The sequence below is a fragment of the Phocoena sinus genome, chromosome 3 (genome assembly GCF_008692025.1).
Source record: "Phocoena sinus isolate mPhoSin1 chromosome 3, mPhoSin1.pri, whole genome shotgun sequence".
Classification (NCBI taxonomy): Eukaryota; Metazoa; Chordata; class Mammalia; order Artiodactyla; family Phocoenidae; genus Phocoena; species Phocoena sinus.
In genome coordinates, this window is record NC_045765.1 from 119,156,277 (window position 1) to 119,183,925 (window position 27,649).

General features: G+C 37.9%; 1 pseudogene; it reads right to left on the minus strand.

Moving 5' to 3' along the window:
• Window positions 1-3,614: 3,614 nt before the first annotated feature.
• LOC116751088 overlaps window positions 3,615-27,649 on the minus strand; it is a 108,810-nt pseudogene continuing 84,775 nt past the window's right edge.

Consider the following 27,649-nt stretch of genomic DNA (forward strand, 5'->3'; position numbering starts at 1 on the left):
CCTCCCAAGGAAAAGGTCAGTGGCCAAATTCTCTTCTGTCCAAACACAGAGCTCTTACTGCGTGGTCAAGACACATGGATATGGACCATGGCAAGGACACAAGAGCTCCATTTCCTAACATTTGCTATCTCCTAACATTTGTAGAGTGAGTCGTTGGGTACCCTGTGGCTGTCCTACACACTGTTCATCTCTGTGATGGCTCCGGTGGTAAGGTCGATGTTACTGCTTGGACCTCATCTCCTGCCAGCTTCCCACTTTGCACACCCACTCTAGCACCACTGACCTTGATGTTCTCACCTCAGCCCTGGGCCTTTGCAATCGTACTTCACATCCTTTCCTCCTGGGGCTAACTCCCTTGGGTTCAGTTTCTGCTTGAACATCACAACCTTAGAAAGGCTTTCCCTGACCATCTTATCAACCTCCTCCTCCAATTCACTCCCCTCTATCTCTACACATTCTACCACCCTAACCCTGTCTATTTCTCTGCAGGCACTTTTAACTAAAAATTATATGAACCTTTATTTCGTCATTTTGATATTGTTGTCTATGCAACTAAAATGTAGGACCTATAGAGGCATGGGCTTTACTCTCTTCTTTACTGATTTCTAGTGCCAAGACAGTGCTTGATACATAGTAGGGGGGGCAACAAATACTGGTCGACTGAATGAATGAGTGAATGATGCGAGGAGAATGTACCATTAACTGGCTTGTTCTCCACCACTCCATTAGGCAGAGAGCGGGCTGTGACTCAAATCAGGTCTTTGGATTTCGAATTCCATGCTATTTCCTGTACACAAGGTTGCCTCTATTGCAAAACTTACATTTGGTTTCAATGTTTATTCTGGGGAAAATAAACTAATCTAGACAGGAATCCTAAGGCCACTGTCACCACTCATGATTTAGAAACACTCTGATGAATTATTATCAGGCATTTTATTTTTAACCCTCCTAAAACTAAAAGCAGCACTTTCCCTAAGAGATTGCAAAGCTAGACACCCAAGACAATAGTTTCTAGAAGAGTGGGAGCTAACAAGCCTCGATGAATTTGGGTTGTTTTCAATTAGCTCCTAATAATGAGTGATACAAAAGGACTCCCAGAGAGCAGAAGAGTCACCATCTTGATTTCAAGTAAACAGATTATACTCTGGATTATAATGTGTTGCTCAAATGGTCACCTTACATATGGGTAATAGCAACTTTCCTGAATCCCCAGGTCCTCTGACAGAAAAATCTCTCCCTTTGAGATCTGTGGCACTTGCCTGATACCACATGTAAGATCCACATATGTAAAAGACTACACATATTCTAAAATTCTTATTATGTACTTAAATATGTATTAAGCATTTATATCATTATCAAGTATTTTTCATTATCAAGTATTAAGCATTTATATCATTATCAAGTATTTTTTCAGATATAGAAGTTATATATGCTCTCATATAAAATCTGGAAAATTAAACTCCTAAATGAGAAAATCATTCAGAATCCCACATAATTTTACAGATGAACTGCAGAATCATTTAGCCAAGCTCAAAGAAGAAAAATTCTGCTGGAATTGTATTTGATTTTTTTATGTTTATATTTCATGAAACATAAATTAACACAAATATTTGGCATTTTTATAATATTCAGTCCAATTCTGTAAGCATGATATATATTTCCATTTGTTTAGTTTTAAAAATATAATCTCAGTATATATAAATGCATTATAGATATAATGTATGTATTATATATACCTGCATTATACACACACCAAAATTAATCAAATATATGCAGGACTTATATGAAGAAAAATGCAAAACTTTACTGAGGTATATAAATAAGACCTGAGTATATATCTGAGTAATGTATCTATTATATATGTATAGAAATATATATTTTTTTGAATAATGTATGGATCATTGTGTACAGTTTTACAATGTTTTTTGAAATTGAAAATAATTTTTAATAGTTCTGTTACATTTCATCATGTGATTGTCACATACACTATTTAACTGTTGTCCTACCATTGGCTATTTAGGTAGATTCCAAGTTTTTACTCTAAGCAATGTTGAAACGAACATTGGTTTTCAGTAGTGGAATTATGAGATTGAAATATATGAACTTCTCAAGAAATCTTGATACATAGTACCAAATACTTTTCTAGAAGGGTTGAACTAATTTACATGCCTTTGATATCTCAATTTAGTTTACCATTGCTCTCTTCTAATATTTGCTAATTTGTAGGCAAACATGGTATCTAGCTCTCATTTTAGTTCACATTTCTTTGAGCAATGAAGTTGACATTTAGGAAAACAGTTCAGCGGTATTACTTGTGCTTTGATAAAGTTCCTTTGTTCACGTTCTGAAATCTGATTCCAGTTGTTTTAGGGAGATAGTAAATGGTGGGTTGAGAACTATTTAATAATTAGCTTTGCAGGGGGAGTTATTTGGAGCACATGCTGATTTCTGGTGTAAATACTCCCCTCATAGCTTATTTCAAGCTACCAACACGACATGACTGAACATGTAGCTGGGAAGAGGTATACGCAGTGGACTCTAGCAAACGGGAATGAGCTGGCCCCAGCACATCACTGGAGTGTGGCTTTATGTTTAAATACTGAGTTTGGAGTTGTGGTCAGGCTTGGGTTCCCAGTCTGTGTACTAGCTTTGTGATCTTGGGCATGCATATCATACACAGTTTTTTTTTGAAGATTTAATAAGATAATTAAAGTATTTAGCACAGTTTCTAGCCCAGAGTAATAAGTAAATAATAGCTGTTATTATTATTTTTTATATAGCACTAGTAATGTTTGTTTTTTCCTTTGTTGAATTGTCTATTCCTATTCTTTGACCGTTTATCTTTCAGGTTATTACTCTTTTTCTTATTGATTTACAAATACTTTACATATTGTGGGTATTAACCATTTGGGATATTTTGGGCTTCTTTTTCTCAGATTTTTGCTTCTTAATTGAATATATGTTTTTATACAATTAGAAGTTAAAAATAGCTGTTTAGATATGTTTGTGATTTCTTCTACTATATTTATGTCTAGAAAACATCACATAATCAGACATGCCATGAATATTTTTTTAAAAATTCCCTTCTAGGTACTTTTTTCATTTCACTTAGTGCATTTAACTGTTTAAATCTCTTAGAATTTATTTTGGTATATGATATGGGTGAGAAACTAATTTTTAAGTATATAACCTGCTAGCTATGTATGTACTGTGAATTATGTACTATGAACATATCTCTCCTTAACTCAGCTTCCTCATTTGTAAATTAAAGATGATAATATTACCAACTTCATACATTTGCTAGAGAACTATTCTGAGTCATAACATGTAAAGCACAGAGAACACTGCCTGATACATTGTGAGTGCTAGATGGGGTTAGCTATCCCCTCTTCCCCATCATTGTCATCATTATTAATAGCATCATCGCCATCTTCACTTTTATGTATCCCATCCTTTCCTTATTGATTTTTTTACATTTAAAGAAGACACTTGATTAGCAAAGCAAGGCAAATAAGATACCACCACTGACAACAAATAAATTCTGACACATTTCTACCTGAGGCCAGAGCCCAGCTTTCACAACTGAAAACACAGCTGTGAGGGGCACTGTGGGATTAAGTTGCTTCCCTTAGGCAAGTTGTTAGAGAGGCAGTCTTGAGACTGCTTTCAGCCTGCAATCCTTTATACACAGAAATAAGGTGCTCCAGGATGCTGTCATTCCCCGGGTCTATAACTGAAGTTGGAGCTTGGACCCGTTTGTCGTGGACACTGTACGGGTGATTCAATCCTAAAAAGAACAAACAGCACTGGAGGGCTACAGCCTGGTCCTTTTCAGAAACCTGGAACTTTGGGAAATTTGTTCCATATAGAGAGAGGACATTCATTGCCTTACAGACACCAAAGCACTGATTGTCATGACCAGGCCAAGCTGTGACTTCAGGGGCCCACGGAAAGACTTCTGCCTCTACCCCAAGTTTTCCATCTGCAAACTGGAAACAAAACATGCTGTTCCACCTTCAATACAAGCATTGGAGGGGCACTCAGTCAGTTTTTGCTGTGAATAAATGAATATCTTGTCTGATTATTTGCACTAAGTTGTACACGGCTGATCTAAAATTTTGGTTGAAAGTTGGAAGAACTGACAGTGTTGTCCACTGCACGCTTAAAGAAGTAGGGGGGTGGGGAGTCAGTAAAGATTAAGGCAAAGGGACAGAATGGCTAACAGGGAATAGCAAGAAAGCCTGGCACTGCTTAGGACAGTCGTATCTCATCCCCAAAACAACTTCCTGGTTCTGTACAAGGGAACTTTCCACCACAATGTGACATAAGTTATTATGTCAAAGAGATTGTGTGTGTGTGTACTTCCCACGACACAACTCTGAACAGTACATCAAACTTGGCGCCATAATCTGTTGAATATTGCTTTAATGTATCATTTTATTTCCCTCTTTAGAGCCCTTTAGTCAAATGGTTATCAGTGGGTTGCCCCTCCTTCCAGGGAGGGTTTTCTAGGAGGACTTGCTTTATTACATGGTTAGTGGACATATAAGCAGAAGAGAAGCTGTCACAGGGAGCTGTGGTCCCTGCTGTGGGGAGTTAAGTAGGGTGCTCCTATAATATGGCTCAATTTTAACTTTTCTGAGAAAGTCTTTATTTCTCCTTCACTTTGGAAGGATAATTTCTCAGGATATAGAATTCTACGTTGGTAGGTTTTTTTTTTTCTCAACACTTTAAGTATTTTACACTACTCTCTTATGCTTACAGGGTTTCTGGGTAGAAACGGACGTAATTCTTATCTTCACTCTTCTACAGGTAACATGTTTTTTCCTTCTCTGGCTTCTTTCAATATTTTCTTCCATCTTTCAATATTTTCTTCTATCTTTAGTTTCCTGCAGTTTGAATATGAGATGCCTAGATGTCCGTTTTTTTTGGCTTGTATTCTATTTGGGTTTCTATGAGCTTCCTGGATCTGTGGTTTGGTGTCTGACATGAATTTGGAAAACTTCTCAAAAAATAAGATACAAGCGTGGTTGCTTTTTTTTTTTCTTTCAGCAAACATTTATTGTATTCCCACTATAAAGAAAGTTTGCGTTTGTATTTTTCTCCTTCTCAAGAGAAGGAAAAAATAGGGATTTTATATGCACGTTTGCAAAGTCTCTACTCTAGCTTCTGACGTTTCTATCTTATTACAAAAAACAGGTTATTTTTTGTTTTTAATCACTACCAAATTGGCAAGTAGAAAATAATAACCCTACACTGAATTATAGATGCTGTGATAACTAGGTTTACACACTATCTTTATACTCCCATACATAGTCTCACCTCAGTAAGGCTTTTAGGGTTTCTTGAGTTATGAAAATTAATGATAATAAATTTGTGAATGCTACTGATTTACTATATTAGGATCTTATTAGGCTTTTCTGATATTTGAAATATAAGCATAGTTACTGAAATTTTTATACAACTTTAGGGAGAGGATGGATCTGTTTCCTTCCGTTTTGCTCAAGGTAGCTGAAATTGGGAAGAGAGAATCTGAAGGGGCCTGTTCTGTGCTGACTCCTTTCTCATCTTCTCCTCCCCTCCTGTGGTTATCTTTTAAAGCACAAAAATGGGTGGGTTCCAGTTTCTTGATCAGGATATTCCTACTTGTCTCATTACCTTTCACTTTCGACAGGTTCATGTGTGTGTCCAGACCTTTTACTTTCTCTTATGCTGTTGAAGATGTCCATTTGTTAGAAACTTGCTTAATATGTGGCATGCCCCTTCTTGTTTCTGCCAGTGCTGGTCTCTTAGGCTGCAGTTCCTTTTTTGTCACTTGACTTCATCTAGTTCTACAAGGTTATAATCCTCCCTCTCATCATTTTCCTTTGACTAAGAGATAAAATTTTTTAAAATAAATTTATTTACTTAAATTTTTTTAACTTTAAAGAAGTAAAACCTTGTTATTTTCATAAAAAGAAAATATAATCTTTTCTGTCTTTGAGGAAAAGTTTTTACAAGAAGTGTTTCGTATTACATTCGTAACTGAAAATTACGATCTCATTCAGAACTTTATTTGGGAAGATTCATTCACCCAGGAAGAGGGGGAAGAATTTCTTTCCTTACTTCTTTCCCTCAGTGCACCTGGACTGTTATTCAAGCTAAAACTATGAGGTCAGCTACTGTGTGAGATAACTGGGATGTTTATTTTTTTACTTGAATCACCATCTATAATAGTTCTCAGAGGGAAGGTGTATACAGGATTTCAAAGTCATTTACAAATGAACTTTTGAGGATTTCTTGTAATCTAAAAAGCAGGATATTTGTTTTTGCTTTGGGACTAATAAGACTAGAGGGCATATTTGGCGGTGACCATTATTTGGATTGATTTACCTTTTTTTTTGTTGTTGTTGTTAGTTTCTGCATTACAACAAAGTGAATCAGTTACACATATACATATATCCACATATCTCTTCCCTGTTGCGTCTCCCTCCATCCCACCCTCCCTATCCCACCCCTCTAGGCGGTCACAAAGCACCGAGCTGATCTACCTGTGCTATGCGGCTGCTTCCCGCTAGTTATCTATTTTACATTTGGTAGTGTATATATGTCCATGCCACTCTTTCACTTTCTCCCAGCTTACCCTTGCCCCTCCTCGTGTCCTCAAGTCCATTCTTTAGTAGGTCTGCGTCTTTATTCCAGTCTTGCCCCTAGGTTTTTCATGACCATTTTTTGTTTTTTTTTTAGATTCCATATATATGTGTTAGCATACAGTATTTGTTTTTCTCTCTCTGACTTACTTCACTCTGTATGACAGACTCTAGGTCTATCCACCTCACTACAAATAACTCAATTTCGTTTCTTTTTATGGCTGAGTAATATTCCATTGTATATATGTGCCACATCTTCTTTATCCATTCATCTGTCGATGGACACTTAGGTTACTTCCATGTCCTGGCTATTGTAAATACAGCTGCAATGAACATTTTGGTACATGACTCTTTTTGAATTATGGTTTTCTCAGGGTATATGCCCAGTAGCAGGATTGCTGGGTTGTATGGTAGTTCTATTTTTAGTATTTTAAGGAACCTCCATACTGTTCTCCATAGCGGCTATATCAATTTACATTCCCACCAAGAGTGCAAGAGGGTTCCCTTTTCTCCACACACCCTCTCCAGTATTTATTGTTTCTAGATTTTTTGATGAGGGTCATTCTGACTGGTGTGAGATGGTATCTCATTGTACTTTTGATTTGCATTTCTCTAATTAATGATGTTGAGCATTCTTTCATGTGTTCCTTGGCAATCTGTATATCTTCTTTGGAGAAATGTCTATTTAGGTCTTCTGCCCATTTTTGGTTTGGGTTGTTTTTTTCTTTGTTATTGAGCTGCATGAGCTGCTTATAAATTTTGGAGATTAATCTTTGTCAGTTGTTTCATTTGCAAATATTTTCTCCCATTCTGAGGGTTGTCTTTTCATCTTGTTTATGGTTTCCTTTATTGTGCAAAAGCTTTTAAATTTCATTAGATCCCATTTGTTTATTTTTATTTCCATTTCGCTAGGAGGTGGGTCAAAAAGGATCTTGCTGTGATTTATGTCACAGAGTGTTCTGCCTAGGTTTTCCTCTAAGAGTTTTACAGTGTCTGGCCTTACATTTAGGTATTTAACCCATTTTGAGTTTATTTTTCTGTATGGAGTTAGGAAGTGTTCTAATTTCACTCTTTTATATATAGCTGTCCAGTTTTCCTTGCACCACTTATTGAAGAGGCTGCCTTTTCTGCACTGTATATTCTTGCCTCCTTTATAAAAGATAAGGTGACCATATGAGTGTGGGTTTATCTCTGGGTTTTCTATCCTGTTCCATTAATAAATATTTCTGTTTTTGTACCAGTAACATACTGTCTTGATTACTGAAGCTTTGTAGTATAGTCTGAAGTCAGGGAGCTTGATTCCTCCAGCTCCATTTTTCTTTCTAAACATTACTTTGGCTATTCGGGGTCTTTTGTGTTTCCATACAAATTGTGAAATTTTTTGTTCTAGTTCTGTGAAAAATGCCATTGGTAGTATGAAAGGGGTTGTATTGAATCTGTAGATTGCTTTGGGTAGGATAGTCATTTTCACAACGTTCATCTTTCCAATCCAAGAACATGGTACATCTCTCCATCTATTTGTATCATCTTTAATTTCTTTCATCAGTGTCTTATAATTTTCTGCATACAGGTCTTTTGTCTCCTTAGGTAGGTTTATTCCTAAATATTTTATTCTTTTTGTTGCAGTGGTAAATGGGAGTGTTTTCTTAATTTCACTTTCAGATTCTTCATCATTAACGTATAGGAATGCAAGAGATTTCTGTGCATTAACTTTGTATCCTGCTACTTTACCAAATTAATTGATTAGCTCTAGTAGTTTTCTGGTAGCATCTTTAGGATTCTCTATGTATAGTATCATGTCATCTGCAAACAGTGACAGCTTTACTTCTTCTTTTCCGATATGGATTCCTTTTATTTCCTTTTCTTCTCTGATTGCTGTGGCTAAAACTTCCAAACTATGTTGAATAAGAGTGGTGAGAGTGGGCAACCTTGTCTTGTTCCTGATTTTAGTGGAAATGGTTTCAGTTTTTCACCATTGAGGATGAAGTTGGCTGTGGGTTTGTCATATATGGCCTTTATTATGTTGAGATAAGCTCCCTCTATGCCTACTCTCTGGAGGATTTTTATCATAAATGGGTGTTGAATTTTGTCAAAAGCTTTTTATGCATCTATTGAGATGACCATGTGGTTTTTCTCCTTCAATTTGTTAATATGCTGTATCACATTGGTTGATTTGCGTATATTGAAGAATCCTTGCATTCCTGGAATAAATCCCACTTGATCATGGTGTATGATCCTTTTAATGTGCTGTTGGATTCTGTTTGCTAGTATTTTGCTAAGGAGTTTTGCATCTATGTTCATCAGGGATATTGGCCTGTAGTTTTCTTTCTTTGTGAGATCTTTGTCTGGTTTTGGTATCAAGGTGATGGTGGCCTTGTAGAATGAGTTTGGGAGTGTTCCTCCCTCTGCTATATTTTGGAAGAGTTTGAGAAGGATAGGTGTTAGCTCTTCTCTAAATGTTTGATAGAATTCATCTGTGAAGCCATCTGGTCCTGGCCTTTTGTTTGCTGGAAGATTTTTAATCACAGTCTCAACTTCAGTGCTTGTGGTTGGTCTGTTCATATTTTCTATTTCTTCCTGGTTCAGTCTCAGAAGGTTGTGCCTTTCTAAGAATTTGTCCATTTCTTCCAGGTTGTCCTTTTTATTGGCATAGAGTTGCTTGTGGTAATCTCTCATGAGCCTTTGTATTTCTGCAGTGTCAGTTGTTACTTCTCCTTTTTCATTTCTAATTCTATTGATTTAAGTCTTCTCCCTTTTTTTCTTGATGAGTCTGGCTAATGGTTTATCAATTTTGTTTATCTTCTCAAAGCACCAGCTTTTAGTTTTAATGATCTTTGCTATCGTTTCCTTCATTACTTTTTCATTTACTTCTGATCTGATCTTTATGACTTCTTTCCTTCTGCTAGTGGTGTTTTTTTATTCTTCTTTCGCTCACTGCTTTAGGTGTAAGTTTAAGTTGTTTATTTGAGATGTTTCTTGTTTCTTAAAGTAGGTTTGTATTGCTATAAACTTCCCTCTTAGAACTGCTTTTGCTGCACTGCATATGTTTTGGGTCATGGTGTTTTCATTGTCATTTGTTTCTAGGTATTTTTTAATTTCCTCTTTGATTTCTTCAATGATCTCTGGGTTATTAAGAAGTGTATTGTTTAGCCTCCATGTGTTTGTATTTTTCACAGATTTTTTTCCTGTAATTGGTATCTAGCCGCATAACATTGTGGTCAGAAAAGATAGTTGATAAGATTTCAATTTTCTTAAATTTACCAAGGCATGATTTGTGACACAAGATATGATCTATCCTGGAGAAAGTTCCATGAGCACTTGAGAAGAAAGTTTATTCTGAAGATGGCTGAGTAGAATGATGTGCTCTCACTCCCTCTTGCGAGAACACCAGAATCACTACTAGCTGCTGGACAATCACTGACAGGAGGACACTGGAACTCACCAAAAAAGATACCCCACATCCAAAGACAAAGAAGAAGCCACAATGAGATGGTAGGATGGGCGCAATCACAGTAAAATCAAATCCCATAACTGGTGTGTGGGTGACTCACAGACTGGAGAACACTTATACCACAGAAGTCCACCCACTGGAGTGAATGTTCTGAGCCCCACATCTGGCTTCCCAACCTGGGGGTATGGCAACGGGAGGAGGAAGTCCTAGAGAATCAGACTTTGAAGCCTAGTCGGAATTGATTGCAGGACTTTGACAGGACTGAGGGAAACAGAGACTCCACTCTTGGAGGGCACACACAAAATAGTGTGCACATTGGGACCCAGGGGAAGGAGCAGTGACCCCACGGGAGACTGAACCAGACCTACCTGCTGGTGTTTGAGGGTCTCCTGGAGAGGCGGGGTGGGGGAGGGCTGTGGCTAACTGTGGAGACAAGCACACTGGCAGCAAAAGTTCTGGGAAGTACTCCTTGGCGTGAGCCCTCCCAGAGTCTGTCATTAGCCCATCAAAGAGCCCAGGTAGGCTCCAGTGTTGGGTGGCCTCAGGCCAAACAACAAACAGGGAGGGAACCCAGCCCCACCATCAACAGTCAAGTGGATTAAAGTTTTACTGAGCTCTGCCCACTAGAGAAACAGTCAGCTCTACACAACACCAGTCCCTCCCATCAAGACTCTTAGATAGCCTCATCCACCAGAGGGCAGACAGCAGAAACAAGAAGAACTACAATCCTGCAGACTGTGGAACAAAAACCACAGTCACAGAAAGATAGACAAGATGAAAAGGCAGAGGGCTATGTACCAGATGAAGGAAAAAGATAAAACCCCAGAAAAACAACTAAATGAAGTGGAGATAGGCAGTCTTCCAGAAAAACAATTCAGAATAATGATAGTGAAGATGATCCAGGACCCCAGAAAAAGAATGGAGGCAAAGATCAAGAAGATGCAAGAAATGTTTAACAAAGACCTAGAAGAATTAAAGAACAAATAAACAGAGATGAACAGTACAATAACTGAAATGAAAACTACATGAGAAGGAATCAGTAGCAGAATAACTGAGACAGAAGAACAGATAAGTGACCTGGAAGACAAAATGGAGGAATCCACTGCTGCGAAAGAGAGTAAAGAAAAAAGAATGAAAAGAAATGAAGACATCTTAAGAGACCTCTGGAACAACATTAAATGCAACAACATTCACATTATAGGGGACCCAGAAGGAGAAGAGAGAGAGAAAGGATCCGAGAAAATATTTGAAGAGATTATAGTGGGAAAATTCCCTAACATGGGAAAGGAAATAGCCACCCAAGTCCAGGAAGCGCAGCGAGTCCCAGACAGGATAAACCCAAGGAGAAACACGCTGAGACACATAGTAATCAAATTGGCAAAAATTAAAGACAAAGAAAAATTATTGAAAGCAACAAGAGAAAAATGAAAAATAACATACAAGTGGACTCCCATAAGGTTAACAGCTGATTTCTCAGCAGAAACTCTACAAACCAGAACGGGGTGGCATGATACACTTAAAGTGATGAAAGGGAAGAACCTACAACCAAGATTACTCTACCTGGCAAGGATCTCATTCAGATTCGATGGAGAAATCAAAAGCTTTACAGACAAGCAAAAGCTAAGAGAATTCGGCACCACCAAACCAGCTCTACAACAAATGCTCAAGGAACTTCTCTAAGTGGGAAACACAGGAGAAGAAAAGGACCTACAAAAACAAAAACAAAACAATTAAGAAAATGGTCACAGGAACATGCATATCGATAATTACCTTAAACGTGAATGGATTAACTGCTCTAACCAAAAGACACAGGCTTACTGAATGGATACAAAAACAAGACCCATATATATGCTGTCTATAAGAGGCCCACTTCAGACCTAGGGAAACATACAGACTGAAAGTGAGGGGATGGAAAAAGATATTCCATGCAAATGGAAATCAAAAGAAAGCTGGAGTAGCAACACTCATATCAGATAAAATACACTTTAAAACAAAGAATATTACAAGAGACAAGGAAGGACACTACATAATGATCAAGGGATCAATCCAAGAAGAAGACATAACAATTATAAATATATATGCACCCAACATAGGAGCACCTCAGTACATAAGGCAACTGCTAACAGCTATAAAAGAGGAAATTGACAATAACACAAAAATAGTGGGGGACTTTAACACCTCACTTACACCAATGGACAGATCATCCAAAATGAAAATAAATAAGGAAACACAAGCTTTAAATGACACAATAGACCAGATAGATTTAATTGATATTTATAGGACATTCCATCCAAAAACAGCAGATTACACTTTCTTTTCAAGTACACATGGAACATTCTCCAGGACATATCACATCCTGAGGCACAAATCAAGCCTCAGTAAATTTAAGAAAATTGAAATCATATCACGCATCTTTTCTGACTACAACGTTATGAGGTTAGAAATGAATTATGGGCAAAAAACGTAAAAACACAAACACAAGGAGGCTAAACAATACATTACTAAATAACCAAGAGATCACTGAAGAAATCAAAGAGGAAATCAAAAAATGCCTAGAGACAAATGACAATGAAAACACGATGCTCCAAAACCTATGGGATGCAGCAAAAGCAGTTCTAAGAGGGAAGTTTATAGCTATACAAGCCTAACTCAAGAAACAAGAAAAATCTCAAGTAAACAATCTAACCTTACACCTGAAGGAACTAAATAAAGGAGAACAAACAAAACCCAAAGTTATCAGAAGGAAAGAAATCATAAAGACTAGAGCAGAAATAAATGAAATAGAAACAAAGAAAACAATAGCAAAGATCAATAAAACTAAAAGCTGGTTCTTTGAGAAGATAAACAAAATTGATAAACCATTAGCCAGACTCATCAAGAAAAAGAGGGAGAAGACTGAAATCAATAAAATTACAAATGAAAAAGGAGAAGTTACAACAGACACCGCAGAAATACAAAGCATCCTAAGAGACTACTACAAGCAACTCTATGCCAATAAAATGGACAACCTGGAATACACGGACAAATTCTTAGAAAGGTATAACCTTCCAAGACTGAACCAGGAAGAAAGAGAAAATATGAACAGAACAATCACAAATAATGAAATCAAAACTGTGATTAAAAATCTTCCAACAAACAAAAGTCCAGGACCAGATGGCTTCACAGGTGAATTCTATCAAACATTTAGAGAAGAGCTAACACCTATCCTTCTCAAACTCTTCCAAAATATTGCAGAGGAAGGAACACTCCCAAACTCATTTTATGAGGCCATCATCACCCTGATATCAAAACCAGACAAAGATAGTACAAAAAGGAAAATTACAGAGTGATATCACTGATGAATATACATGCAAAAATCCTCAACAAAATACTAGCAAACAGAATCCAACAACATATTAAAAGGATCGTACACCATGATCAAGTGGGATGTATCCCAGGGATGCAAGGATTCTTCAATATACACAAATAAATCAATGTGATATACCATATTAACAAACTGAAGAATAAAAAGCATATGATCATCTCAATAGATGCAGAAAAAGCTTCTGACAAAATTCAACACCCATTTATGATAAAAACTCTCCAGAAAGTGGGCATAGAGGGAACCTACCTCAACATAATAAAGGCCATATACGAGAAACCCACAGGAAACATCATTGTGAATGGTGAAAAACTGAGAGCATTTCCTCTAAGATCAGGAATGAGACAAGGATGTCCACTCTCACCACCCTTTTTCAACATAGTTTTGGAAGTCCTAGCCATGGCAATCAGAGAAGAAAAAGAAATAAAAGGAATACAAAGTGGAAAAGAAGAAGTAAAACTGTCACTCTTTGTTGATAACATGATACTATACATAGAGAATCCTAAAAATACCAGCAGAAAACTACTAGAGTTTATCAATGAATTTGGTAAAGTTGCAGGATACAAAATTAATGCACAGAAATCTCTTGCATTCTTATACACTAATGATCAAAAATCTGAAAGAGAAATTATGGAAACACTCCCATTTACCATTGCAATAAAAAGATAAAATACTTAGGAATAAACCTACCTAGGGAGACAAAAGACCTGTATGCAGAAAACGATAAGACACTGATGAAAGAAATTAAAGATGATACCAACAGATGGAGAGATATACCATGTTCTTGGATTGGAAGAATCAATATTGTGAAAATGACTATACTACCCAAAGCAATCTACAGACTTAATGCAATCCCTATCAAATTACCAATGGTGTTTTTTATGGAACTAGAACAAATCATCTTAGAATTTGTATGGAGACACAAAAGAGACCGAATAGTCAAGGCAGTCTTGAAGGAAAAAAATGGAGCTGGAGGAATCAGACTCCCTGACTTCAGACTATACGACAAAGCTACAGTAATCAAGACAATATGGCACCGGCACAAAAACAAAAACATTGATCAATGGAACAAGATAGAAAGCCCAGAGATAAACCCACACACCTATGGTCAACTAATCTATGACAAAGGAAGCAAAGATATACAATGGAGAAAAGACAGTCTCTTCAATAAGTGGTGCTGGGAAAACTGGACAGCTACATGTAAAAGAATGAAATTAGAACACTCCCTAACACCATACACAAAAATAAACTCAAAATGGATTCAAGACCTAAATGTAAGACCAGACACTATAAAACTCTTAGAGGAAAACATAGGAAGAACAGTCTTTGACATAAATCACAGCACAATCTTTTTTGACCCACCTCCTAGAGTAATGGAAATAAAAACAAAAATAAACAAATGGGACCCAATGCAACTTCAAAGCTTTTGCACAGCAAAGGAAACCAACAACAAGATGAAAAGACAACCCTCAGAATGGGAGAAAACATTTGCAAACAAATCAATGGACAAAGGATTAATCTCCAAAATATATAAAAAGGTCATGAAGCTCAATATTAAAGAAACAGACACGACCCATTCCAAAAATGGGCAGAAGACCTAAATAGACATTTCTCCAAAGAAGACATACAGATGGCCAAGAAGCAGATGAAAAGCTGCTCAACATCACTAATTATTAGAGAAATGCAAATCAGAACTACAATGAGGTATTACCTCACACCAGTTAAAATGGGCAGCATCAGGGAATCTACAAACACCACATGCTGGTGAGGGTGTGGATAAAAGGGAACCCTCTTGCACTGTTGGTGGGAATGTAAATTGATAGAGTCACTATGGAGAACACTATGGAGCTTCTTTAAAAAACTAAAAATAGAATTACCATATGATCCAGCAATCCCACTACTGGGCATATACCCAGAGAAAACCATAATTCAAAAAGACATATGCTCCCAATGTTCATTGCAGCACTATTTACAATAGCCAGGTCATGGAAACAACCTAAATGCCCATCGACAGACGAATGGATAAAGAAGTTGTGATACATATATACAATGGAATTATTACTCAGCCATAAAAAGGAACAAAATTGAGTCATTTGTTGAGACGTGGATGGATCTAAAGACTGTCATACAGAGTGAAGTAAGTCAGAAAGAGAAAAAGAAATATCGTATATTAACGCATATATGTGGAACCTAGAAAAATGATACAGATGAACCGGTTTGCAGGGCAGAAGTTGAGACACAGATGCAGAGAACAAATGTGTGGACACCAAGGGGGGAAAACGCAGTTGGGTGGGGATGGTGGTGTGCTGAATTGGGCGATTGGGATTGCCATGTATACACTGATGTGTATGAAATTGATGACTAATAAGAACCTAATAAGAATAAGTATAAAAAACAAACAAAAAAACAACTAATACTAAACTTTCTTTGGGTTATTTGTATGGAAATATGTTAATATAAATGTTTCAGACATTACATGAAATTTCTAAAAATGTTATATGTTCTGGTATAATGTTGTAAGTCATAATTCTAGTTATTACTTTAAAATGTATATCTCAGAAATAAATTTCCTTGTCAACTGCATTATTATGAACTTTCATCAAATCTTTAACCATGGTCATTTTAAAATCTTTTGTCATTTACACACAGTTCTGGGTATACTTTGATGCTTTCGCAAAAATGTTCCTATAAAAGTGTTTCATCTTCAAAGACTTCATGGAAAAGACTCTGACAAATACAGGTTTCTGGTAACTGACTATACTGCTGAACTGAATGAATAGCACTTTCAGAACTCTAACGGAAAACTGATGAATTCATAAAAGTGCTAACAAAAGATCAAGATGAAAAAAAATTAATTACATGGGACTGAGGGAACTGATGAGGATGATTATAATTGTTGTGACTTTCGGTTTGAATTAAAAGAATCCCACAAGGACTCAGGGGCAAAAAATATACAAATAAATTTTCACTGCAAAGTAAAGGAGCTGTTACAGTGGAGGATTACTAGACTGAATGTCAATATCATGACATAGTACGAGTCTGTTTCGTGTTTGGTAATTGCAATCATTGTTGCTTTTGTTGTGGTCATCCATTTACAATGCTTGGTGTCAGTTTATTTGTCTCTTGTAAAAATAAAATACAGTGTGTGTGTGTGAAAAAAAAGAAGAAATGAAAGTGTATTCTGTTGTTTTTGGATGGAATGTCCTATAAATATCAATTAAGTACATCTTGTTTAATGCATCATTTAAAGCTTGTGTTTCCTGATTTATTTTCATTTTGTATATGTCCATTGGTGAAAGTGGGGTGTTAATGTCCCCTACTATGATTGTTACTGTTGACTTCCCCTTTTATGGCTGTTAGCATTTGCCTTATGTATTGAGGTGCTCCTGTGTTGGGTGCATAAATATTTACAATTGTTCTATCTTCTTCTTGGATTGATCCCTTGATCATTATGTAGTGTCCTTCTTTGTCTCTTGTAATAGTCTTTGTTTTAAAGTCTATTTTGTCTGATATGAGAATTGCTACTCCAGCTTTCTTTTGATTTCTATTTGCATGGAATATCTTTTTCCATCCCCTCACTTTCAGTCTGTATGTGTCCCTAGGTCTGAAGTGGGTCTCTTACAGACAGTGTATACATGGGTCTTATTTTTGTATCCATTCAGCCAGTCTATGTCTTTTCCTTGGAGCATTTAATCCATTTACATTTAAGGTAATTATCAATATGTATATTCCTATTCCCATTTTCTTAATTGTTTTGGGTTTGTTATTGTAGGTCTTTTCCTTCTCTTGTGTTTCCTGCCTAGAGAAGTTCTTTTAGCATTTGTTGTAAAGCTGGTTTGGTGGTGCTGAATTCTCTTAGCTTTTGCTTGTCTGTAAAGGTTTTAATTTCTCCATCAAATCTGAATGAGATCCTTGCTGGGTAGAGTAATCTTGGTTGTAGGTTTTTCTCCTTCATCACATTAAATTTGTCCTGCCACTCCCTTCTGCCTTGCAGTGTTTCAGCTGAAAGATCAGCTGTCAACCTTATGGGGATTCCCTTGTATGTTATTTGTTGTTTTTCCCTGCTGCTTTTAATATTTTTTCTTTGTATTTAATTTTTGATAGTGTGATTAATATGTGTCTTGGTGTGTTTCTCCTTGGATTTATCCTGTATGGGACTCTCTGTGCTTCCTGTACTTGATTAACTATTTCCTTTCTCATATTAGGGAAGTTTTCAACTATAATCACTTCAAATATTTTCTCATTGCCTTTCACTTTCTCTTCTTCTTCTGGGACCCCTATAATTCGAGTGTTGGTGCGTTTAATGTCGTCCCAGAGGTCTCTAAGACTGTCCTCAATTCGTTTCATTATTTTTCTTTATTCCGTTCTGCAGTAGTTATTTCCACTATTTTATGTTCCAGGTCACTTATCCGTTCTTGTGTCTCAGTTATTCTGTTATTGATTCCTTCTAGAGAATTTTTAATTTCAGTTATTTTGTTGTTCATCACTGTTTGTTTGCTCTTTACTTCTTCTAGGTCCTTGTTAAACATTTCTTGTATTTTCTCCATTCTATTTCCATGAATTTGGATAATCTTTACTATCATTATTCTGATTTTTTTTTCAGGTCAACTGCTTATTTTCTCTTCATTTGATAGGTCTGGTGGGTCTTTACCTTGCTCCTTCATCTGCTGTGTGCTTCTCATTTTGCTTAACTCACTGTGTTTGGTGTCTCCTTTTCACAGGCTGCAGGTTCGTATTTCCTGTTGTTTTTGGTGTCTGCCCACAGTGGTTAAGGTTGGTTCAGTGGGTTGTGTAGGCTTTCTGGTGGAGGGACTGGTGCCTGTGTTCTGGTTGATGAGGCTGGATCTTGTCTTTCTTGTGGGCAGGTCCACGTCTGGTGGTGTGTTTTGGGGTGTGTGTGGCCTTATTATGATTTTTAGCAGCCTCTCTACTAATGGGTGCAGTTGTGTTCCTGTCTTGCTAGTTGTTTAGCATAGTGTGTCCAGCACTGTAGCTTGCTGGTCGTTGAGTGGAGCTGGGTCTTGGCGTTGAGATGGAGACCTCTGGGAGATTTTTGCTGTTTGATATCACATGGAGCTGGGAGGTCTCTTGTGGACCAACGTCCTGAACTTAGCTCTCCCACCTTAGAGGCAGAGCCCTGACGCCTGGCTGGAGCACCAAGAGCCTGTCATCCACACAGCTCACAATAAAAGGGAGGAAAAAAAAGAAAGAAGAAGATAAAATAAAATAAAATTAAATTAAAAAGTTATTAAAATAAAAAATAATTATTGAAAAAAAAATTTTAAGTAATTTTTTTAAAAAAAGAAAGAAGAGAGCAACTAAACCAAAAAACAAATCCACCAATGATAACAAGTGCTAAAAACTATACTTAAAAAAAAAAAAAAAAAAAACGAAAAAAACGGACAGATAGTACCCTAGGACATATGGTAAGAGCAAAGCTATACAGACAAAATCACACACAGAAGCATACAAATACACACTCACAAAAAGAGAAAAAGGGAAGAAATATATATATATATATCATTGCTCCTAAAGTCCACCTCCTCAATTTGGGATGATTCATTGTCTATTCAGGTATTCCACAGATGTAGGATACATCAAGTTGACTGTGGAGATTTAATCCGCTGCTCCTGAGGCTGCTGGGAGAGATTTCCCTTTCTGTTCTTTGTTTGCACAGCTCCCGAGGTTCAGCTTTGGATTTGGCCCCGCCTCTGCGTGTAGGTCACCTGAGGGCGTCTGTTCTTCCCTCAGACAGGACGGGGTTAAAGGAGCAGCTGATTCGGGGGTCTGGCTCACTCAGGCCGGGGTGGGGAGGGAGGGGTATGGATGCGGGACGAGTCTGCGGCGGCAGAGGCTGGCATGACGTTGCACCAGCCTGAGGCGTGCCATGCATTCTCCCGGGGAAGTAGTCCCTGGATCACGGGACCCTGGCTGCAGAATCTCCCGGGAGGGGTGGTGTGGATAGTGACCTGTTTTCACACACACAGGCTTCTTGGTGGCAGCAGCAGCAGCCTTAGTGTCTCATGCCCGTCTCTGGGGTCTGTGCGGATAGCCGCGGCTCGCGCCTGTCTCTGGAGCTCCTTTAAGCAGCGCTCTTAAACCCCTCTCCTCGTGCACCAGGAAACAAAGAGGCAAGAAAAAGTCTCTTGCCTCTTCGGCAGCTCCAGACTTTTTCCCGTACTCCCTTCCGGCTAGCCGTGGCTCACTAGTCCCCATCAGGCTGTGTTCACGCCGCCAACCCCAGCCCTCTCACTGGAATCCGACCTCCGAAGCCCGAGCCTCAGCTCCCAGCCCCCGCCTGCCCCGGAGGGTGAGCAGACAAGCCTCTTGGGTTGGTGAGTGCTGGTCGGCACCAATCCTCTCTGCGGTAATCTCTTCCCTTTGTCCTCCGCACCCCTGTGGCTATGCTGTCCTCTGAGGCTCCAAAGCTTTCCCCCCTCCGCCACCCGCAGTCTCTGCCCGCGAAGGTGCTTCCTAGTGTGTGGGAACCTTTCCTCCTTCACAGCTCCCTCCCACTGGTGCAGGTTCCGTCCCTATTCTTTTGTCTCTGTTGTTTCTTTTTTCTTTTGCCCTACCCAGGTACGTGGGGAGTTTCTTGCCTTTTGGGAGGTCTGAGGTCTTCTGCCAGTGTTCAGTAGGTGTTCTGTAGGGGTTGTTCCACATATAGATGTATTTCTGATGTATTTGTGGGGAGGAAGGTGATCTCTGTGTCTTACTCTTCCGCCATCTTCAATTTACAACAAGCGTGGTTCTGAAACAGCTAATAGAATATGTCTCCACTTAAATTTTAATGCTTTTCAAAAATTTTTTTTAGTTATTCTTGAATGTTTTGTTTCACTTTCAGGTGAAGTTAGAATAATCTTATATTTAAAAAAGAACAGCCTCTGAATTTTAAATGAAATATTAACTTGTTAAGATTGAAAATATTATATCTTGGAAAAAAGGGTGCGTGTCTGTGTTTATGTGCGTGTATGTATGTATGTATATACACCAATTGATGTTTTATAATATGTGTATCTATCTCCTAATTAATATAAATATACAAAAAGACTTTATATAAAGAATATGTATATATATCACTATATATATATATATATAATATACACGCAAATTTTTGTGCTTTCCTCATCTCTAGATTGCAAGTTCCTAGAAAATAGAAACCCTATTTCATTTGTAATACCCTGGCCCTGGCCAAGTACCTTCCATATTTTGAGCAAATGAATCCAGGTTCACTTTTTACATGGAGGCAACAGGCTAGCACCATGTTAGGCAATGCCTCCCATACTCTTTCCAAGAGGCAGCTGGAAAATAATTACACCTGAATGTTAATTTTTTCTTTTCTCCTTTATATCCTGCTTTGAAGGGATGTTGCTGATGAGGTGGGGGTAGCGTATAAGGGAAATGTTGTAGGACATCTTTTGTCTCATGCGCACAAAGACAGCAGATTCCACAAATTAAGAATTATATCTCGGGCTTCCCTGGTGGCGCAGTGGTTGAGAGTCCGCCTGCCGATGCAGGGGACACGGGTTCGTGCCCCAGTCTGGGAAGATCCCCCATGCTGCGGAGCAGCTGGGCCTGTGAGCCATGGCTGCTGAGCCTGTGCGTCCGGAACCTGTGCTCCGCAATGGGTGAGGCCACAACAGTGAGAGGCCCGCGTACCGCAAAAAAAAAAAAAAAAAAAAAGAATTATGTCTCAACATCTTAAGGAAAGTGTCTTCACCCTTGGTACATGATAGAATTCTTGTTCACCAGGAAGGGATATAAAGAAATGGAGAGATCAGTAATTTAACTGTGGTCAGATAGTTGCTCACTGCAACAAGGGGGATAGTAAACAAAAGATGGAATTCTCCAGTTGATTTCCTTAATGTGAGAGGTTTAAATTCAGTCTCTGGCTATAGAATTAAGGTGAAGAGTAAATTATACAACTGTCCAGTGGATTTGATCAATGTAGACTATGAATATGGATTATTCAGTCCAAAGAATCCTTTTCAATAGCAGTGATTTTTTATTTATGTAGAAAATTATTTCAACTTGCTAATAAATTTTTCCTGATTATAAATAATCTTAATTCTATTTTTCAGTTCACAACTTTGTAAAATATGTGTATTCTTTACACCATCTTGAATGTTTTTCAAGCATATGCTTTTTTAATATTTATGATATTTAAATAATATGTTAGTTATAATTATTGAAGTCACATTATTTCTATATATATTTAAGTTTTTTACTTTAAAACCAATATAAATGTTTTAATTAAAAATCTAATTAGAAAAATAAATTAATATAAAAATGAGGTAGCTATATCTGTATGCAAATGAGTCATATCTTTGTCTATTCATGAATAAGGCAAATATAAGTTTATATCAACAAATGTGTTCATTTAAATTTACTCAGGTACATTAATTACATAAACATTTCTGGGAAGAGGATATAAAAGATATGAATATATGATGGCATTGAATGCTTTTCTTGTTTTAATTTAATTTTATATTTTTTTCTTTCTTTTTTTTTTTTTTTGCAGTATGCGGGCCTCTCACTGTTGTGGCCTCTCCTGTTGCGGAGCACAGGCTCCGGATGCGCAGCCTCAGCGGCCATGGCTCACGGGCCCAGCCACTCCACGGCGTGTGGGATTCTCCCGGACCGGGGCACGAACCCGTGTCTCCTGCATCGGCAGGCAGACTCTCAACCACTGCGCCACCAGGGAAGCCCTAATTTTATTTTTAATTGTGTGAAGAAGTCATCACAGTTTACCACCTTAACCATTTCTAAATGCACAGTTCAGTAGTGGTAAGTATATTCACATCGTTGTGCAACCAATTTCCAGAATTTTTTCATCGTGTAAAACTGAAGTGCCATACCCATTAAATAACAACATCTCATTTTCCCTTCCCTCCAGCTTCTGGCACTCACCATTCTATGTTCTCTTTCTATGAATCTGACTACTCTAAGACTTTGTACAAGTGGAATTATACAGTATTTGTCATTTTGTAACTGGCCTATATCACAGCATAATGTCCTCAAGATTCATCCATGTTGGAGCATGTCCAAAATTTCCTTACTTTTAATGATGAATCATATCCCACTGTAAATATATACCGCATTCCATTTATCCATTTATCTGTCCATAGGCACTTGGAGGGCTTCTACCTCTCTGCTATTGTGAGTAGTGCTGCTATGAACACAGGTATACGGGTATCTCTTTGAGGTCTGGCTTTCAATTCCTTTGGATATACACCCAGAATTGGAATTGCTGAGTCTCATATGATAATTCATTTTTAATTTTTTAAGGAACCACCATACTGTTTTCCAAAGCAGCTATACCAGTTTACAATTCCACTAGCAATGCACAAGGGTTCCAATATCTCCTCATTCTCACCAACACTTGTGACTTTCTGGTTTGTTTGTTTACTTTATGTAATAGCCATCCTAATGAGTATGAGGTAGTATCTCATGGTGGTTTTGATTTACATTTCCCTAATGATTAGTCATGAACATCTTTTCATGTGCTTATTGACCATTTGTATATCTTCTTTGCAGAAACGTCTATTCGGGTCCTTTGCTCATTTTCTAATCAGATTGTTTTATTATCATTGTTGAATTGTAGGAGGTTTTTATATATTCTGGATATTAACACCTTATTAGTTAAATGATTTGCAAATATTTTCCCATTTCCTAGGTTGCCTTTTTGCTCTGTTGACCGTGTCCTTTTTTTTTTTTTTTTTTTTTTTTTTTTTAATGCGTTACGCGGGCCTCTCACTGTTGTGGCCTCTCCCGTTGCGGAGGACAGGCTCCGGACGCGCAGGCTCAGCGGCCATGGCCCACGGGCCCAGCCGCTCCGCGGCATGTGGGATCCTCCCAGACCGGGGCACGAACCCGTGTCCCCTGCATCGGCAGGCGGACTCTCAACCACTGCGCCACCAGGGAAGCCCTGACCGTGTCCTTTGATGCATAGAAGTTTTTAATTTTGATGTAGTCCAATTTGTCTTTTTACTTTTGTTGCCTGTGCTTTTTGTGTCACATCCAAGAAATCCTTGCCAAATCCAATGTCATGAAGATTTTCCCCTATGTTTTATTGTAAGAGTTTTATAGTTTAGGTTTTACATTTAGGTTTTTGATTAATTTTGAGTTAATTTTTGTATATGGTGTAAGATAAAGGTATCACTTCATTATTTTGCATGTGGATATCCAGTTTTCCCAACACCATTTGTGGAAGAGACTGTCCTTTCCTCCACTGAATGGTCCTAACACCCTTGTTAAAGATCACTTGGCCTTATATGTGAGGATTTGTTTCTGGGCCCTCTATTCTATTCCATTAGTCTAAATGTCTGTCTTTATGCCTGTATCACAGTATATTGATTACTGTAGCTTTGTAATAAGTTTTGAAGCCAGGAAGTCTGAGAGTTCCAACTTCGTTCTGTTTTCAAGATTGTTTTGGCAATGCTTTTTTTTTTAGTTTCTTATTTCTCATTCTTCTCTTTCTTCCTTTAAATTTGTTTCTCTGATTATGGTACCTTTTCTTTTATAGTTTATATTACTGCATCTTTCACCTCTGGAAGAAAACTGGACCAAGACAGCCTAAATGAGTGACCGAAAAGTAGTTGTCCAAAGTAGGCAGGCCTTAACACCGTGTGGAATAAATCTCTAACTCCTTTCTAGGAAAGGAACTATGGGGCTGGAATAGAGACCTGAAGCAGGAGTTAACAAACCTATGTTTTTGCCCTGTCTGCAGTTCTCATTAAGTATCTAATTTTGAGCAAGCCACTTTACTTCTTTGGACATCAGTTTTCTCAAGAATCAAAAGGAGGGGGAAGGTTTCTAAACTCTAGAATTCTACCATTCTTCAGGAAGACCAGACTTAGGAACTGAATCTTAGCCCAGGCAATTCAAACCCTCAGGAGCTGGCAGTCTGCTTTTGTCCTCTCTCTATTCTTTTCTCTTTTCAATTATATTTCTTTTCTGACTCCCACTACTTTCCTTTCCTTCCTGGAAAACTCTTTTTCCTTCATTTTGTCATCATTGTTTCTAGTTTCTCAATTTTAACTTTAAAATTTTTCATTCTATTTTCAGAAGGGGAAAAAAAGTACCAATGTTCTGATCCTCATGCAATTAAACACCATGCCACACTCTATCCCTTCTTGTGGAAAGTTCAGTTACTTATAGAGATGGCACCCAAAGAGGTTGAGTAGCTGAACATCTACATAAGATGATAAGAGAGAACTGGGCAGATACACACTTCCATCCTCCGCTACCTGTCCCCATTTCTGAAATCTGCCATTGGGGATACGGAGAACAGTGAAAGGTGGGACATTCAAGCCTCCTATTTCTTCCTTCAGAATATTAATGGATCCTTTCTGTCTCTTTTGTTTTTTCCTCAAATCCCTGACATAGTCCTCCTAACTTGAATGACTCCACTAGGCTCGAGCTGGTCCCCCTCACCTCATATTCTCTGTCATCCACCTTGTGCATCACTGCCAGGCTAATTATAAAACTGTACTTAAAGCTGTCGTTTGCTCAAAAATCTACAGTGGCTTAATGTTATTTTTGGCATTAGTTACAAATTCTTCTGTTTGTCTTTCCAGGCCGCTCGCCATCTGATGGTACTTTATTGCCCAGCCCTCCCCTTCAGGATTCTTTAACAGCTCACCTCCTTTCATGTATGCTGCTCTTATTTCCAACCCCTTGCCTTTGCCCATGCTGTTTTTCATCATTTGTAAGAATGTCTCTCTTCACCCCGTCTACCCAGCAATTTTTGTCTCCTTCATAAAGCTTCCCTCAATTACTCTAGATAATACAGATTTTCCTCCTAATTTTGTATGCCTATACAATCAGTACCATACAGTTCAGCATTTAATTTTTCTTTATATTTTTGTTTTGTTTCCCCAGCTGGATTGTAAACTCCTTTAGGAATGTGAACTTAGACGTTTTCAAATTTATAATACCACGTGTAAATGAAAGATGCCATGATTATTTTTAGAACCAAAAATGTTTCTATGTGTTCACTGACCTATGTATTCAAGTCCCTGGAATTAATTCAGCACACAGAACTATCTCACATCTTATGCAGCATGCCACTGCTCTGAAAAATGATTCCTAGTGTTGATGGAGCCATTGGGTTTACTCCAGCGAGTTCCAAATTGAGTTACTTATCTTCTCTGCACTTGAAAGTCTAGCAGGTTCGTGTATTTCTCTTTTAGGAAATTACTAAAGTGAATCCTTCTGATCAATGCATCCAAGAGCAGCTCAGTGTCTTCCAAAATGACGACAATGTACAAAATAAAAGAACACACAATTAAGCCAAACCAAGAAGAAATCTCTCAGCTTGTCAATGAGATGAAACAGCTTTACAGGCAGATTCCCCAAGTGGCAAGCCTCCAAACCCCTTGCAGATATAAATTACAGCATTTGAGAAGTCACACAGCAAGGAAGGAGCCTAATTCAGTCATTTCCCAAACTGGTTTCTGTTCCTCCTCATGTACTGTGCAATTCATATTAAATTTTTTTCATATGAAAAAGGAATGCCTTTAGTGCTGCCTTTCTAAAGAGGTCACATCTGTGGTAACCTCATGAATATGTTGACAGTTCACAACTCTATTAGTTATGTATAGCTTCTACCCTCCTATGTTCCCTAAATCTTGCTCATTTCTCACAGATATTAAAGGCTACCAAGTGAATAATCAAAAGGAGAAAGACCACTGGTTTAGTCGCTACCTCATTTTAATCCAGCCATGTGATTAACAGAGAATTTATACAAAGTATCTATTAAAAGGACTCCTAAACGTGTTCAACCTTTTGAATAAACATGAGTTAAATACAATGCTAGGGTTTTTAGGAAAAATATAAACTTTCATAGATTTCAGTAACACAATAAAAGCTAGGGTTAGAAAGAAGAAGTGAGACTGTTTAGTGAAATTTTACTTTGGCCTTTGCTGGCAGAGGCTAAAGGACCAAGACTGTTTTGCCACAAATATGCTTTTGCATATAATTCTGAATGTCTGCATAGAAGCATCGCTTTATCTGAAATCTAGAGAAAGAGCTGTGGTCTCCCAGTCACTGTAGAAAAAGAAGCTCTGTGTTATGTTGCAGATGGTCAATTTCCTCTGGTCACATTCACTCGTTATACACTGGGAAGGCAAAAAGAAGTGTGAAGTGATTTGATGGGACGGTGCTTTTTATATAGGCATAGTGGATTATTTATTTTTAAAAGGTCGGTTAGGAAAGGGTGTCATGCTTGTAGAGTAATACATATGAAAATTAAAGTCACGAACTCCTGCAGGGGGACTCATATTGAAAGTCATCCAAAGACCTACAGTAAATACTCTGTTAGCTGGCATGGTTAGAGAATGAGGTCCTCTGATTAAAAATATGTTGCAGTTAAGCATCCATTGTAATTGCTTCATCATGCCTAGATTTTAAATATTCAGGATTTAGGGTAATGTAAAGTAATGAAGAAACACAAAGGCTCTGAATTCAGATAACCTGATTCCAATCCTAGTTATAGTCCTTGACAGAAGTGTGATGTTGATTAAGTTATCTATCCTCTCTAAGCCTTAATTTTCATATCTGGAAAATTGAGACAAACCTGGATTAAAAACCATGCTAGGACTTCCACTTCTGGCCAATATGGAGTTTTGGGAACTGGATTTTCCCTTTTGCCTCACACATAATAATAAAGTAGACACGATATATGAAGCATTGGTTTCCAAGACACTGGATATTAGGCAATGAAGAACATAGACTGTGAGATATGAGAAATGAATGAGGTGAGAACTCTGGCTGCCCAAGCTTACAACCTTGAGAAAGTTTCTTGGTCATGGAGCAGAGAGGGAAAACCAGGTGTAGTCCAGCAGAATCAGAGTTAAAGAGACAGAGCTGGGTACCTAGGGACATCAGGGCAGCTGTAATTCATAAGGCAGAGTTCAGAGAAGAAAGAGTCACAAAGAAAGAACTCCAGAGAACTGCACAGAGTCGATCCTTCAGTGCAGCAGAGTACTGATCACCACATACATGTGATGAAAGTAATTGAGACTGGGAAGAGAATCACTAACAGGATTAGAGGGACCAGTACCCATTGCTCACACAGAGTCAGGAAGTACCTATTCCCAACAGTTAGAGTAGAAAACTGTAAGTCACATGGACTTGGCAGAGTACTAAGAATAGCCTTGGCCTCAGTAGTAGAGAATAATTAGCTCTAAACTAAACATGGCTCTG